General features: G+C 45.7%; 26 non-coding genes across 26 annotated transcripts; all 26 read left to right on the forward strand.

The window, feature by feature from the left end:
* Positions 1-174: 174 nt before the first annotated feature.
* TRNAL-AAG (transfer RNA leucine (anticodon AAG)) lies at positions 175-256 on the forward strand. Its single transcript has one exon. It is a non-coding gene; the product is annotated as a tRNA-Leu (tRNA).
* A 337-nt stretch (positions 257-593) lies between these two features.
* TRNAL-AAG (transfer RNA leucine (anticodon AAG)) lies at positions 594-675 on the forward strand. The gene has a single exon. It is a non-coding gene; the product is annotated as a tRNA-Leu (tRNA).
* A 1,175-nt stretch (positions 676-1,850) lies between these two features.
* Positions 1,851-1,932, forward strand: TRNAL-AAG (transfer RNA leucine (anticodon AAG)). Its single transcript has one exon. It is a non-coding gene; the product is annotated as a tRNA-Leu (tRNA).
* A 335-nt stretch (positions 1,933-2,267) lies between these two features.
* On the forward strand, positions 2,268-2,349 carry TRNAL-AAG (transfer RNA leucine (anticodon AAG)). The gene has a single exon. It is a non-coding gene; the product is annotated as a tRNA-Leu (tRNA).
* A 336-nt stretch (positions 2,350-2,685) lies between these two features.
* Positions 2,686-2,767, forward strand: TRNAL-AAG (transfer RNA leucine (anticodon AAG)). Its single transcript has one exon. It is a non-coding gene; the product is annotated as a tRNA-Leu (tRNA).
* Positions 2,768-3,103: 336 nt separating this feature from the next.
* On the forward strand, positions 3,104-3,185 carry TRNAL-AAG (transfer RNA leucine (anticodon AAG)). Its single transcript has one exon. It is a non-coding gene; the product is annotated as a tRNA-Leu (tRNA).
* Positions 3,186-4,356: 1,171 nt separating this feature from the next.
* TRNAL-AAG (transfer RNA leucine (anticodon AAG)) lies at positions 4,357-4,438 on the forward strand. The gene has a single exon. It is a non-coding gene; the product is annotated as a tRNA-Leu (tRNA).
* A 335-nt stretch (positions 4,439-4,773) lies between these two features.
* On the forward strand, positions 4,774-4,855 carry TRNAL-AAG (transfer RNA leucine (anticodon AAG)). Its single transcript has one exon. It is a non-coding gene; the product is annotated as a tRNA-Leu (tRNA).
* Positions 4,856-5,192: 337 nt separating this feature from the next.
* On the forward strand, positions 5,193-5,274 carry TRNAL-AAG (transfer RNA leucine (anticodon AAG)). Its single transcript has one exon. It is a non-coding gene; the product is annotated as a tRNA-Leu (tRNA).
* Positions 5,275-5,610: 336 nt separating this feature from the next.
* TRNAL-AAG (transfer RNA leucine (anticodon AAG)) lies at positions 5,611-5,692 on the forward strand. The gene has a single exon. It is a non-coding gene; the product is annotated as a tRNA-Leu (tRNA).
* A 1,171-nt stretch (positions 5,693-6,863) lies between these two features.
* TRNAL-AAG (transfer RNA leucine (anticodon AAG)) lies at positions 6,864-6,945 on the forward strand. The gene has a single exon. It is a non-coding gene; the product is annotated as a tRNA-Leu (tRNA).
* Positions 6,946-7,282: 337 nt separating this feature from the next.
* Positions 7,283-7,364, forward strand: TRNAL-UAG (transfer RNA leucine (anticodon UAG)). The gene has a single exon. It is a non-coding gene; the product is annotated as a tRNA-Leu (tRNA).
* Positions 7,365-7,701: 337 nt separating this feature from the next.
* TRNAL-UAG (transfer RNA leucine (anticodon UAG)) lies at positions 7,702-7,783 on the forward strand. Its single transcript has one exon. It is a non-coding gene; the product is annotated as a tRNA-Leu (tRNA).
* Positions 7,784-8,119: 336 nt separating this feature from the next.
* TRNAL-AAG (transfer RNA leucine (anticodon AAG)) lies at positions 8,120-8,201 on the forward strand. The gene has a single exon. It is a non-coding gene; the product is annotated as a tRNA-Leu (tRNA).
* Positions 8,202-8,538: 337 nt separating this feature from the next.
* On the forward strand, positions 8,539-8,620 carry TRNAL-AAG (transfer RNA leucine (anticodon AAG)). The gene has a single exon. It is a non-coding gene; the product is annotated as a tRNA-Leu (tRNA).
* Positions 8,621-8,952: 332 nt separating this feature from the next.
* TRNAL-AAG (transfer RNA leucine (anticodon AAG)) lies at positions 8,953-9,034 on the forward strand. The gene has a single exon. It is a non-coding gene; the product is annotated as a tRNA-Leu (tRNA).
* Positions 9,035-9,370: 336 nt separating this feature from the next.
* TRNAL-AAG (transfer RNA leucine (anticodon AAG)) lies at positions 9,371-9,452 on the forward strand. Its single transcript has one exon. It is a non-coding gene; the product is annotated as a tRNA-Leu (tRNA).
* A 757-nt stretch (positions 9,453-10,209) lies between these two features.
* Positions 10,210-10,291, forward strand: TRNAL-AAG (transfer RNA leucine (anticodon AAG)). The gene has a single exon. It is a non-coding gene; the product is annotated as a tRNA-Leu (tRNA).
* Positions 10,292-10,627: 336 nt separating this feature from the next.
* TRNAL-UAG (transfer RNA leucine (anticodon UAG)) lies at positions 10,628-10,709 on the forward strand. Its single transcript has one exon. It is a non-coding gene; the product is annotated as a tRNA-Leu (tRNA).
* Positions 10,710-11,045: 336 nt separating this feature from the next.
* On the forward strand, positions 11,046-11,127 carry TRNAL-UAG (transfer RNA leucine (anticodon UAG)). Its single transcript has one exon. It is a non-coding gene; the product is annotated as a tRNA-Leu (tRNA).
* Positions 11,128-11,459: 332 nt separating this feature from the next.
* TRNAL-AAG (transfer RNA leucine (anticodon AAG)) lies at positions 11,460-11,541 on the forward strand. The gene has a single exon. It is a non-coding gene; the product is annotated as a tRNA-Leu (tRNA).
* Positions 11,542-11,877: 336 nt separating this feature from the next.
* Positions 11,878-11,959, forward strand: TRNAL-AAG (transfer RNA leucine (anticodon AAG)). Its single transcript has one exon. It is a non-coding gene; the product is annotated as a tRNA-Leu (tRNA).
* A 336-nt stretch (positions 11,960-12,295) lies between these two features.
* On the forward strand, positions 12,296-12,377 carry TRNAL-AAG (transfer RNA leucine (anticodon AAG)). The gene has a single exon. It is a non-coding gene; the product is annotated as a tRNA-Leu (tRNA).
* A 332-nt stretch (positions 12,378-12,709) lies between these two features.
* TRNAL-AAG (transfer RNA leucine (anticodon AAG)) lies at positions 12,710-12,791 on the forward strand. The gene has a single exon. It is a non-coding gene; the product is annotated as a tRNA-Leu (tRNA).
* Positions 12,792-13,127: 336 nt separating this feature from the next.
* TRNAL-AAG (transfer RNA leucine (anticodon AAG)) lies at positions 13,128-13,209 on the forward strand. The gene has a single exon. It is a non-coding gene; the product is annotated as a tRNA-Leu (tRNA).
* A 336-nt stretch (positions 13,210-13,545) lies between these two features.
* Positions 13,546-13,627, forward strand: TRNAL-AAG (transfer RNA leucine (anticodon AAG)). Its single transcript has one exon. It is a non-coding gene; the product is annotated as a tRNA-Leu (tRNA).
* The last annotated feature ends 68 nt before the right edge of the window (positions 13,628-13,695 follow it).

The raw sequence follows: 13,695 nt of genomic DNA on the forward strand, positions 1-13,695 counted from the left end.
AAGTCTCTGCATTCTTTGGAGGTTTGGGTTAAAATCCCGCCGGTATCAACTGCCTTTTTTACGGAATGACGAACTTAAAAAGGTGTTTCAGCCACGACGCTTTTAATACAATTTTCCCACTAGCTATTGGTGATGATGCCCCTTTGCGATTAATGTTGCTGCAGTCAAAGACCAGGTAGCGTGGCCGAGCAGTCTAAGGCACTGGATTAAGGCTCTAGTCTCTTTGGAGGCGTGGGTTCAAATCCCACCGCTGCCAAATCTTGTTTAATGTAAAACACAACCTGCAAAATATTTGTTTTAGCTTCGACACAATTAAAATCATTTCACGACAAGCTCCTGGTGATGATGCCCATTGGCCATTTCTGGAAGCGCTTCGAACGTATTGGTAAAGGGGCCGGGTGGACGTTTGTGCCGAATTAAGTCTCTGCATTCTATGGAGGTTTGGGTTCAAATCCCGCTGGTACCAACTGACTTTTTTTACGTAATGACGACCGTAGAAATGTGTTTCAGCCACGACGCTTTGAATACAATTTTCCCACTAGCTATTGGTGATGATGCCCCTTTGCGATTACTGTTGCTGCTGTCAATGACCAGGTAGCGTGGCCGAGCGTTCTAAGGCGCTGGATTAAGGCTCCAGTTTCTTTGGAGGCGTGGGTTCAAATCCCACCGCTGCCAAATCTTGTTTTATGTAAAACACAACCTGCAAAATATTTGTTTTAGCTTCGACACAATTAAAATCATTTCACGACAAGCTCCTGGTGATGATGCCCATTGGATATTTCTGGAAGCGCTTCGAACGTGTTGGTAAAGGGGCCGGGTGGACGTTTGTGCCGAATTAAGTCTCTGCATTCTTTGGAGGTTTGGGTTCAAATCCCGCCGGTACCAACTGACTTTTTTTCACGTAATGACGACCTTAAAAATGTGTTTTAGCCACGACGCTTTGAATACAATTTTCCCACTAGTTATTGGTGATGATGCCCCTTTGCGATTTCTGTTGCTGCAGTCAATGACCAGGTAGCGTGGCCGAGCAGTCTAAGGCGCTGGATTAAGGCTCCAGTCTCTTTGGAGGCGTGGATTCAAATCCCACCGCTGCTAAACCTTGTTTTATGTAAAACACAACCTGCAACATATTTGTTTTAGCTTCGACACAATCAAAATCATTTCACGACAAGCTCCTGGTGATGATGCCCATTGGCCATTTCTGGAAGCGCTCGAACATATTGGTAAAGGGGCCGGGTGGACGTTGGTGCCGAATTAAGTCTCTGCATTCTTTGGAGGTTTGGGTTCAAATCCCGCCGGTACCAACTGACTTTTTTCACGTAATGACGACCTTAAAAATGTGTTTCAGCCACGACGCTTTGAATACAATTTTCCCACTAGCTATTGGTGATGATGCACCTTTGCGATTTCTGTTGCTGCAGTCAATGACCAGGTAGCGTGGCCGAGCGGTCTAAGTCGCTGGATTAAGGCTCCAGTCTTTTTGGAGGCATGGGTTCAAATCCCACTGCTGCCAAATCTTGTTTTATGTAAAACACAACTTGCAAAATATTTGTTTTAGCTTCGACACAATTAAAATCATTTCACGACAAGCTCCTGGTGATGATGCCCATTGGCCATTTCTGGAAGCGCTTCGAACGTATTGGTAAAGGGGCCGGGTGGACGTTTGTGCCGAATTAAGTCTCTGCATTCTTTGGAGGTTTGGGTTCAAATCCCGCCGGTACCAACTGCCTTTTTTTACGTAATGACGACCTTAAAAATGTGTTTCAGCCACGACGCTTTGAATACAATTGTCCCACTAGTTATTGGTGATGATGCCCCTTTGCGATTTCTGTTGCTGCAGTCAATGACCAGGTAGCGTGGCCGAGCGGTCTAAGGCCCTGGATTAAGGCTCCAGTCTCTTTGGAGGCGTGGATTCAAATCCCACCGCTGCCAAACCTTGTTTTATGTAAAACACAACCTGCAACATATTTGTTTTAGCTTCGACACAATTAAAATCATTTCACGACAAGCTCCTGGTGATGATGCCCATTGGCCATTTCTGGAAGCGCTCGAACATATTGGTAAAGGGGCCGAGTGGACGTTGGTGCCGAATTAAGTCTCTGCATTCTTTGGAGGTTTGGGTTAAAATCCCGCCGGTATCAACTGCCTTTTTTACGGAATGACGAACTTAAAAAGGTGTTTCAGCCACGACGCTTTTAATACAATTTTCCCACTAGCTATTGGTGATGATGCCCCTTTGCGATTAATGTTGCTGCTGTCAAAGACCAGGTAGCGTGACCGAGCGGTCTAAGGCACTGGATTAAGGCTCCAGTCTCTTTGGAGGCGTGGGTTCAAATCCCACCGCTGCCAAATCTTGTTTAATGTAAAACACAACCTGCAAAATATTTGTTTTAGCTTCGACACAATTAAAATCATTTCACGACAAGCTCCTGGTGATGATGCCCATTGGATATTTCTGGAAGCGCTTCGAACGTGTTGGTAAAGGGGCCTTGTGGACGTTTGTGCCGAATTAAGTCTCTGCATTCTTTGGAGGTTTGGGTTCAAATCCCGCCGGTACCAACTGCCTTTTTTACGTAATGACGACCTTAAAAATGTGTTTCAGCCACGACGCTTTGAATACAATTTTCCCACTAGTTATTGGTGATGATGCCCCTTTGCGATTTCTGTTGCTGCAGTCAATGACCAGGTAGCGTGGCCGAGCGTTCTAAGGCGCTGGATTAAGGCTCCAGTCTCTTTGGAGGCGTGGGTTCAAATCCCACCGCTGCCAAACCTTGTTTTATGTTAAACACAACCTGCAAAATATTTGTTTTAGCTTCGACACAATCAAAATCATTTCACGACAAGCTCCTGGTGATGATGCCCATTGGCCATTTCTGGAAGCGCTCGAACATATTGGTAAAGGGGCCGGGTGGACGTTTGTGCCGAATTAAGTCTCTGCATTCTTTGGAGGTTTGGGTTCAAATCCCGCCGGTACCAACTGCCGTTTTTTACGTAATGACGACCTTAAACATGTGTTTCAGCCACGACGCTTTGAATACAATTTTCCCACTAGCTATTGGTGATGATACCTCTTTGCGATTTCTGTTGCTGCAGTCAATGACCAGGTAGCGTGGCCGAGCGGTCTAAGGCGCTGGATTAAGGCTCCAGTCTCTTTTGAGGCATGGGTTCAAATCCCACTGCTGCCAAATCTTGCTTTATGTAAAACACAACTTGCAAAATATTTGTTTTAGCTTCGACACAATTAAAATCATTTCACGACAAGCTCCTGGTGATGATGCCCATTGGCCATTTCTGGAAGCGCTCGAACATATTGGTAAAGGGGGCGGGTGGTCGTTGGTGCCGAATTAAGGCTCTGCATTCTTTGGAGGTTTTGGGTTCAAATCCCGCCGGTACCAACTGCCTTTTTTAAGGAATGACGAACTTAAAAATGTGTTTCAACCACGACGCTTTTAATACAACTTTAACACTAGCTTTTGATGACGATGCCCCTTTGCGATTTCTGTTGCTGCTGTCAATGACCAGGTAGCGTGGCCGAGCAGTCTAAGGCGCTGGATTTAGCCTCCAGTCTCTTTGGAGGCGTGGGTTCAAATCTCTCCACTGCGAAATCTTGTTTTATGTAAAACACAACCTGCAAAATATTTGTTTTAGCTTCGACACAATTAAAATCAATTCACGATAAGCTCCTGGTGATGATGCCCATTGGCCATTTCTGGAAGCGCTTCGAACGTATTGGTAAAGGGGCCGGTTGGACGTTTGTACCGAATTAAGTCTCTGCATTCTTTGGAGGTTTGGGTTCAAATCCCGCAGGTACCAACTGCCTTTTAAGGAATGATGAACTTAAAAATGTGTTTCAGCCACGACGCTTTGAATACAATTTTCCCACTAGCTATTGGTGATGATGCCCCTTTGCGATTTCTGTTGCTGCTGTCAATGACCAGGTAGCATGGCCGAGCGTTCTAAGGCGCTGGATTAAGGCTCCAGTCTCTTTGGAGGCGTGGGTTCAAATCCCACCGCTGCTAAATCTTGTTTTATGTAAAACACAACCTGCAAAATATTTGTTTTAGCTTCGACACAATTAAAATCATTTCACGACAAGCTCCTGGTGATGATGCCCATAGGATATATCTGGAAGCGCTTCGAACGTATTGGTAACGGGGCCGGGTGGACGTTTGTGCCGAATTAAGTCTCTGCATTCTTTGGAGGTTTGGGTTCAAATCCCGCCGGTACCAACTGCCTTTTTTTACGTAATGACGACCTTAAAAATGTGTTTCAGCCACGACGCTTTGAATACAATTGTCCCACTAGTTATTGGTGATGATGCCCCTTTGCGATTTCTGTTGCTGCAGTCAATGACCAGGTAGCGTGGCCGAGCGGTCTAAGGCCCTGGATTAAGGCTCCAGTCTCTTTGGAGGCGTGGATTCAAATCCCACCGCTGCCAAACCTTGTTTTATGTAAAACACAACCTGCAACATATTTGTTTTAGCTTCGACACAATTAAAATCATTTCACGACAAGCTCCTGGTGATGATGCCCATTGGCCATTTCTGGAAGCGTTCGAACATATTGGTAAAGGGGCCGGGTGGACGTTGGTGCCGAATTAAGTCTCTGCATTCTTTGGAGGTTTGGGTTAAAATCCCGCCGGTATCAACTGCCTTTTTTACGGAATGACGAACTTAAAAAGGTGTTTCAGCCACGACGCTTTTAATACAATTTTCCCACTAGCTATTGGTGATGATGCCCCTTTGCGATTAATGTTGCTGCTGTCAAAGACCAGGTAGCGTGACCGAGCGGTCTAAGGCACTGGATTAAGGCTCCAGTCTCTTTGGAGGCGTGGGTTCAAATCCCACCGCTGCCAAATCTTGTTTAATGTAAAACACAACCTGCAAAATATTTGTTTTAGCTTCGACACAATTAAAATCATTTCACGACAAGCTCCTGGTGATGATGCCCATTGGATATTTCTGGAAGCGCTTCGAACGTGTTGGTAAAGGGGCCTTGTGGACGTTTGTGCCGAATTAAGTCTCTGCATTCTTTGGAGGTTTGGGTTCAAATCCCGCCGGTACCAACTGCCTTTTTTTACGTAATGACGACCTTAAAAATGTGTTTCAGCCACGACGCTTTGAATACAATTTTCCCACTAGTTATTGGTGATGATGCCCCTTTGCGATTTCTGTTGCTGCAGTCAATGACCAGGTAGCGTGGCCGAGCGTTCTAAGGCGCTGGATTAAGGCTCCAGTCTCTTTGGAGGCGTGGGTTCAAATCCCACCGCTGCCAAACCTTGTTTTATGTAAAACACAACCTGCAAAATATTTGTTTTAGCTTCGACACAATCAAAATCATTTCACGACAAGCTCCTGGTGATGATGCCCATTGGCCATTTCTGGAAGCGCTCGAACATATTGGTAAAGGGGCCGGGTGGACGTTTGTGCCGAATTAAGTCTCTGCATTCTTTGGAGGTTTGGGTTCAAATCCCGCCGGTACCAACTGCCTTTTTTTACGTAATGACGACCTTAAAAATGTGTTTCAGCCACGACGCTTTGAATGCAATTTTCCCACTAGCTATTGGTGATGATACCCCTTTGCGATTTCTGTTGCTGCAGTCAATGACCAGGTAGCGTGGCCGAGCGGTCTAAGGCGCTGGATTAAGGCTCCAGTCTCTTTTGAGGCATGGGTTCAAATCCCACTGCTGCCAAATCTTGCTTTATGTAAAACACAACTTGCAAAATATTTGTTTTAGCTTCGACACAATTAAAATCATTTCACGACAAGCTCCTGGTGATGATGCCCATTGGCCATTTCTGGAAGCGCTCGAACATATTGGTAAAGGGGCCGGGTGGTCGTTGGTGCCGAATTAAGGCTCTGCATTCTTTGGAGGTTTTGGGTTCAAATCCCGCCGGTACCAACTGCCTTTTTTAAGGAATGACGAACTTAAAAATGTGTTTCAACCACGACGCTTTTAATACAACTTTAACACTAGCTTTTGATGACGATGCCCCTTTGCGATTTCTGTTGCTGCTGTCAATGACCAGGTAGCGTGGCCGAGCAGTCTAAGGCGCTGGATTTAGCCTCCAGTCTCTTTGGAGGCGTGGGTTCAAATTTCTCCACTGCCAAATCTTGTTTTATGTAAAACACAACCTGCAAAATATTTGTTTTAGCTTCGACACAATTAAAATCAATTCACGATAAGCTCCTGGTGATGATGCCCATTGGCCATTTCTGGAAGCGCTTCGAACGTATTGGTAAAGGGGCCGGTTGGACGTTTGTACCGAATTAAGTCTCTGCATTCTTTGGAGGTTTGGGTTCAAATCCCGCAGGTACCAACTGCCTTTTAAGGAATGATGAACTTAAAAATGTGTTTCAGCCACGACGCTTTGAATACAATTTTCCCACTAGCTATTGGTGATGATGCCCCTTTGCGATTTCTGTTGCTGCTGTCAATGACGAGGTAGCATGGCCGAGCGTTCTAAGGCGCTGGATTAAGGCTCCAGTCTCTTTGGAGGCGTGGGTTCAAATCCCACCGCTGCTAAATCTTGTTTTATGTAAAACACAACCTGCAAAATATTTGTTTTAGCTTCGACACAATTAAAATCATTTCACGACAAGCTCCTGGTGATGATGCCCATAGGATATATCTGGAAGCGCTTCGAACGTATTGGTAAAGGGGCCGGGTGGACGTTTGTGCCGAATTAAGTCTCTGCATTCTTTGGAGGTTTGGGTTCAAATCCCGCCGGTACCAACTGCCTTTTTTTACGTAATGACGACCTTAAAAATGTGTTTCAGCCACGACGCTTTGAATACAATTTTCCCACTAGTTATTGGTGATGATGCCCCTTTGCGATTTCTGTTGCTGCAGTCAATGACCAGGTAGCGTGGCCGAGCGGTCTAAAGCGCTGGATTAAGGCTCCAGTCTCTGTGGAGGCGTGGGTTCAAATCCCACCGCTGCCAAACCATATTTTATGTAAAACACAACCTGCAAAATATTTGTTTTAGCTTCGACACAATTAAAATCATTTCACGACAAGCTCCTGGTGATGATGCCCATTGGCCATTTCTGGAAGCGCTCGAACATATTGGTAAAGGGGCCGGGTGGACGTTTGTGCCGAATTAAGTCTCTGCATTCTTTGGAGGTTTGGGTTCAAATCCCGCCGGTACCAACTGACTTTTTTTCACGTAATGACGACCTTAAAAATGTGTTTCAGCCACGACGCTTTTAATACAATTTTCCCACTAGCTATTGGTGATGATGCCTCTTTGCGTTTTCTGTTGCTGCTGTCAATGACCAGGTAGCGTGGCCGAGCGGTCTAAGGTGCTGGATTTAGGCTCCAGTTGCTTTGGAGGCGTGGTTTCAAATCCCACCGCTGCCAAATCTTGTTTTATTTAAAACACAACCTGCAAAATATTTGTTTTAGCTTCGACACAATTAAAATCATTTCACGACAAGCTCCTGGTGATGATGCCCATTTTCCATTTCTGGAAGCGCTTCGAACGTATTGGTAAAGGGGCCGGGTGGACGTTTGTGCCGAATTAAGTCTCTGCATTCTTTGGAGGTTTGGGTTCAAATCCCGCTGGTACCAACTGACTTTTTTTACGTAATGACGACCTTAGAAATGTGTTTCAGCCACGACGCTTTGAATACAATTTTCCCACTAGCTATTGGTGATGATGCCCCTTTGCGTTTTCTGTTGCTGCTGTCAATGACCAGGTAGCGTGGCCGAGCGTTCTAAGGCGCTGGATTTAGGCTCCAGTCGCTTTGGACGCGTGGGTTCAAATCCCACCGCTGCCAAATCTTGTTTTATGTAAAACACAACCTGCAAAATATTTGTTTTAGCTTCGACACAATTAAAATCATTTCACGACAAGCTCCTGGTGATGATGCCTATTTTCCATTTCTGGAAGCGCTTCGAACGTATTAGTAAAGGGGCCGGGTGGACGTTTGTGCCGAATTAAGTCTCTGCATTCTTTGGAGGTTTGGGTTCAAATCCCGCCGGTATCAACTGCCTTTTTTACGGAATGACGAACTTAAAAAGGTGTTTCAGCCACGACGCTTTTAATACAATTTTCCCACTAGCTATTGGTGATGATGCCCCTTTGCGATTAATGTTGCTGCTGTCAAAGACCAGGTAGCGTGGCCGAGCGGTCTAAGGCACTGGATTAAGGCTCCAGTCTCTTTGGAGTCGTGGGTTCAAATCCCACCGCTGCCAAATCTTGTTTAATGTAAAACACAACCTGCCAAATATTTGTTTTAGCTTCGACACAATTAAAATAATTTCACGACAAGCTCCTGGTGATGATGCCCATTGGCCATTTCTGGAAGCGCTTCGAACGTATTAGTAAAGGGGCCGGGTGGACGTTTGTGCCGAATTAAGTCTCTGCATTCTTTGGAGGTTTGGGTTCAAATCCCGCCGGTACCAACTGCCGTTTTTTACGTAATGACGACCTTAAAAATGTGTTTCAGCCACGACGCTTTGAATACAATTTTCCCACTAGTTATTGGTGATGATGCCCCTTTGCGATTTCTGTTGCTGCATTCAATGACCAGGTAGCGTGGCCGAGCGGTCTAAGGCGCTGGATTAAGGCTCCAGTCTCTTTGGAGGCGTGGGTTCATATCCCACAGCTGCCAAATCTCGTTTTATGTAAAACACAACCTGCAAAATATTTGTTTTAGCTTCGACACAATAAAAATCATTTCACGACAAGCTCCTGGTGATGATGCCCATTGGCGATTTCTGGAAGCGCTTCGAACGTATTGGTAAAGGGGCCGGGTGGACGTTGGTGCCGAATTAAGTCTCTGCATTCTTTGGAGGTTTGGGTTCAAATCCCGCCGGTATCAACTGCCTTACGGGATGACGAACTTAAAAAGGTGTTTCAGCCACGACGCTTTTAATACAATTTTCCCACTAGCTATTGGTGATGATGCCCCTTTGCGATTAATGTTGCTGCTGTCAATGACCAGGTAGCGTGGCCGAGCGGTCTAAGGCGCTGGATTAAGGCTCCAGTCTCTTTGGAGGCGTGGGTTCAAATCCCACCGCTGCCAAATCTTGTTTTATGTAAATCACAACCTGCAAAATATTTGTTTTAGCTTCGACACAATTAAAATCATTTCACGACAAGCTCCTGGTGATGATGCCCATTGGCCATTTCTGGAAGCGCTTCGAACGTATTGGTAAAGGGGCAGGGTGGACGTTTGTGCCGAATTAAGTCTCTGCATTCTTTGGAGGTTTGGGTTCAAATCCCGCCGGTACCAACTGCCTTTTTTACGTAATGACGACCTTAAAAATGTGTTTCAGCCACGACGCTTTGAATACAATTGTCCCACTAGTTATTGGTGATGATGCCCCTTTGCGATTTCTGTTGCTGCAGTCAATGACCAGGTAGCGTGGCCGAGCGGTCTAAGGCGCTGGATTAAGGCTCCAGTCTCTTTGGAGGCGTGGGTTCAAATCCCACCGCTGCCAAATCTTGTTTAATGTAAAACACAACCTGCAAAATATTTGTTTTAGCTTCGACACAATTAAAATCATTTCACGACAAGCTCCTGGTGATGATGCCCATTGGCCATTTCTGGAAGCGCTTCGAACGTATTGGTAAAGCGGCCGGGTGGACGTTTGTGCCGAATTAAGTCTCTGCATTCTTTGGAGGTTTGGGTTCAAATCCCGCCGGTACCAACTGACTTTTTTTCACGTAATGACGACCTTAAAAATGTGTTTCAGCCACGACGCTTTGAATACAATTTTCCCACTAGCTATTGGTGATGATGCCCCTTTGCGATTTCTGTTGCTGCTGTCAATGACCAGGTAGCGTGGCCGAGCGTTCTAAGGCGCTGGATTAAGGCTCCAGTCTCTTTGGAGGCGTGGGTTCAAATCCAACCGCTGCCAAATCTTGTTTTATGTAAAACACAACCTGCAAAATATTTGTTTTAGCTTCGACACAATTAAAATCATTTCACGACAAGCTCCTGGTGATGATGCCCATTGGATATTTCTGGAAGCGCTTCGAACGTGTTGGTAAAGGGGCCGGGTGGACGTTAGTGCCGAATTAAGTCTCTGCATTCTTTGGAGGTTTGGGTTCAAATCCCGCCGGTACCAACTGCCTTTTTTTACGTAATGACGACCTTAAAAATGTGTTTCAGCCACGACGCTTTGAATACAATTTTCCCACTAGTTATTGGTGATGATGCCCCTTTGCGATTTCTGTTGCTGCAGTCAATGACCAGGTAGCGTGGCCGAGCGTTCTAAGGCGCTGGATTAAGGCTCCAGTCTCTTTGGAGGCGTGGGTTCAAATCCCACCGCTGCCAAACCTTGTTTTATGTAAAACACAACCTGCAAAATATTTGTTTTAGCTTCGACACAATCAAAATCATTTCACGACAAGCTCCTGGTGATGATGACCATTGGCCATTTCTGGAAGCGCTCGAACATATTGGTAAAGGGGCCGGGTGGACGTTTGTGTCGAATTAAGTCTCTGCATTCTTTGGAGGTTTGGGTTCAAATCCCGCCGGTACCAACTGCCTTTTTTTACGTAATGACGAACTTAAAAAGGTGTTTCAGCCACGACGCTTTTAATACAATTTTCCCACTAGCTATTGGTGATGATGCCTCTTTGCGTTTTCTGTTGCTGCTGTCAATGACCAGGTAGCGTGGCCGAGCGGTCTAAGGCGCTGGATTTAGGCTCCAGTCTCTTTGGAGGCGTGGGTTCAAATCCCACCGCTGCCAAACCTTGTTTTATGTAAAACACAACCTGCAGCATATTTGTTTTAGCTTCGACACAATTAAAATCATTTCACGACAAGCTCCTGGTGATGATGCCCATTGGCCATTTCTGGAAGGGCTCGAACATATTGGTAAAAGGGCCGGGTGGACGTTTGTGCCGAATTAAGTCTCTGCATTCTATGGAGGTTTGGGTTCAAATCCTTCCGGTACCAACTTCCTTTTTTTACTTAATGACGAACTTAAAAATGTGTTTCAGCCACGACGCTTTTAAAACAATTTTCCCACTAGCTATTGGTGATGATGACTCTTTGCGTTTTATGTTGCTGCTGTCAATGACCAGGTAGCGTGGCCGAGCGGTCTAAGGCGCTGGATTTAGGCTCCAGTCTCTTTGGAGGCGTGGGTTCAAATCCCACCGCTGCCAAATCTTGTTTTATGTAAAACACAACCTGCAAAATATTTGTTTTAGCTTCGACACAATTAAAATCATTTCACGACAAGCTCCTGGTGATGATGCCCATTGCCCATTTCTGGAAGCGCTTCGAACATATTGGTAAAGGGGCCGGGTGGACGTTGGTGCCGAATTAAGTCTCTGCATTCTTTGGAGGTTTGGGTTCAAATCCCGCCGTTATCAACTGCCTTACGTAATGACGACCTTAAAAATGTGTTTCAGCCACGACGCTTTGAATACAATTGTCCCACTAGTAATTGGTGATGATGCCCATTTGCGATTTTTGTTGCTGCAGTCAATGACCAGGTAGCGTGGCCGAGCGGTCTAAGGCCCTGGATTAAGGCTCCAGTCTCTTTGGAGGCGTGGATTCAAATCCCACCGCTGCCAAACCTTGTTTTATGTAAAACACAACCTGCAACATATTTGTTTTCGCTTCGACACAATTAAAATCATTTCACGACAAGCTCCTGGTGATGATGCCCATTGGCCATTTCTGGAAGCGCTCGAACATATTGGTAAAGGGGCCGGGTGGACGTTTGTGCCGAATTAAGTCTCTGCATTCTATGGAGGTTTGGGTTCAAATCCCGCCGGTACCAACTGACTTTTTTTACGTAATGACGACCTTAGAAAGGTGTTTCAGCCACGACGCTTTTAATACAATTTTCCCACTAGCTATTGGTGATGATGCCCCTTTGCGATTAATGTTGCTGCTGTCAATGACCAGGTAGCGTGGCCGAGCGGTCTAAGGCGCAGGATTAAGGCTCCAGTCTCTTTGGAGGCGTGGGTTCAAATCCCACCGCTGCCACATCTTGTTTTATGTAAATCACAACCTGCAAAATATTTGTTTTAGCTTCGACACAATTAAAATCATTTCACGACAAGCTCCTGGTGATGATGCCCATTGGCCATTTCTGGAAGCGCTTCGAACGTATTGGTAAAGGGGCAGGGTGGACGTTTGTGCCGAATTAAGTCTCTGCATTCTTTGGAGGTTTGGGTTCAAATCCCGCCGGTACCAACTGCCTTTTTTACGTAATGACGACCTTAAAAATGTGTTTCAGCCACGACGCTTTGAATACAATTGTCCCACTAGTTATTGGTGATGATGCCCCTTTGCGATTTCTGTTGCTGCAGTCAATGACCAGGTAGCGTGGCCGAGCGGTCTAAGGCGCTGGATTAAGGCTCCAGTCTCTTTGGAGGCGTGGGTTCAAATCCCACCGCTGCCAAATCTTGTTTAATGTAAAACACAACCTGCAAAATATTTGTTTTAGCTTCGACACAATTAAAATCATTTCACGACAAGCTCCTGGTGATGCTGCCCATTGCCCATTTCTGGAAGCGCTTCGAACATATTGGTAAAGGGGCGGGGTGGACGTTGGTGCCGAATTAAGTCTCTGCATTCTTTGGAGGTTTGGGTTCAAATCCCGCCGGTATCAACTGCCTTACGTAATGACGACCTTAAAAATGTGTTTCAGCCACGACGCTTTGAATACAATTGTCCCACTAGTAATTGGTGATGATGCCCATTTGCGATTTTTGTTGCTGCAGTCAATGACCAGGTAGCGTGGCCGAGCGGTCTAAGGCCCTGGATTAAGGCTCCAGTCTCTTTGGAGGCGTGGATTCAAATCCCACCGCTGCCAAACCTTGTTTTATGTAAAACACAACCTGCAACATATTTGTTTTCGCTTCGACACAATTAAAATCATTTCACGACAAGCTCCTGGTGATGATGCCCATTGGCCATTTCTGGAAGCGCTCGAACATATTGGTAAAGGGGCCGGGTGGACGTTTGTGCCGAATTAAGTCTCTGCATTCTATGGAGGTTTGGGTTCAAATCCCGCCGGTACCAACTGACTTTTTTTACGTAATGACGACCTTAGAAAGGTGTTTCAGCCACGACGCTTTTAATACAATTTTCCCACTAGCTATTGGTGATGATGCCCCTTTGCGATTAATGTTGCTGCTGTCAATGACCAGGTAGCGTGGCCGAGCGGTCTAAGGCGCTGGATTAAGGCTCCAGTCTCTTTGGAGGCGTGGGTTCAAATCCCACCGCTGCCACATCTTGTTTTATGTAAATCACAACCTGCAAAATATTTGTTTTAGCTTCGACACAATTAAAATCATTTCACGACAAGCTCCTGGTGATGATGCCCATTGGCCATTTCTGGAAGCGCTTCGAACGTATTGGTAAAGGGGCAGGGTGGACGTTTGTGCCGAATTAAGTCTCTGCATTCTTTGGAGGTTTGGGTTCAAATCCCGCCGGTACCAACTGCCTTTTTTACGTAATGACGACCTTAAAAATGTGTTTCAGCCACGACGCTTTGAATACAATTGTCCCACTAGTTATTGGTGATGATGCCCCTTTGCGATTTCTGTTGCTGCAGTCAATGACCAGGTAGCGTGGCCGAACGGTCTAAGGCGCTGGATTAAGGCTCCAGTCTCTTTGGAGGCGTGGGTTCAAATCCCACCGCTGCCAAATCTTGTTTAATGTAAAACACAACCTGCAAAATATTTGTTTTAGCTTCGACACAATTAAAATCATTT

The sequence above is a fragment of the Lampetra fluviatilis genome, chromosome 60 (assembly GCF_964198595.1).
Source record: "Lampetra fluviatilis chromosome 60, kcLamFluv1.1, whole genome shotgun sequence".
In the NCBI taxonomy this organism is placed as follows: Eukaryota; Metazoa; Chordata; class Hyperoartia; order Petromyzontiformes; family Petromyzontidae; genus Lampetra; species Lampetra fluviatilis.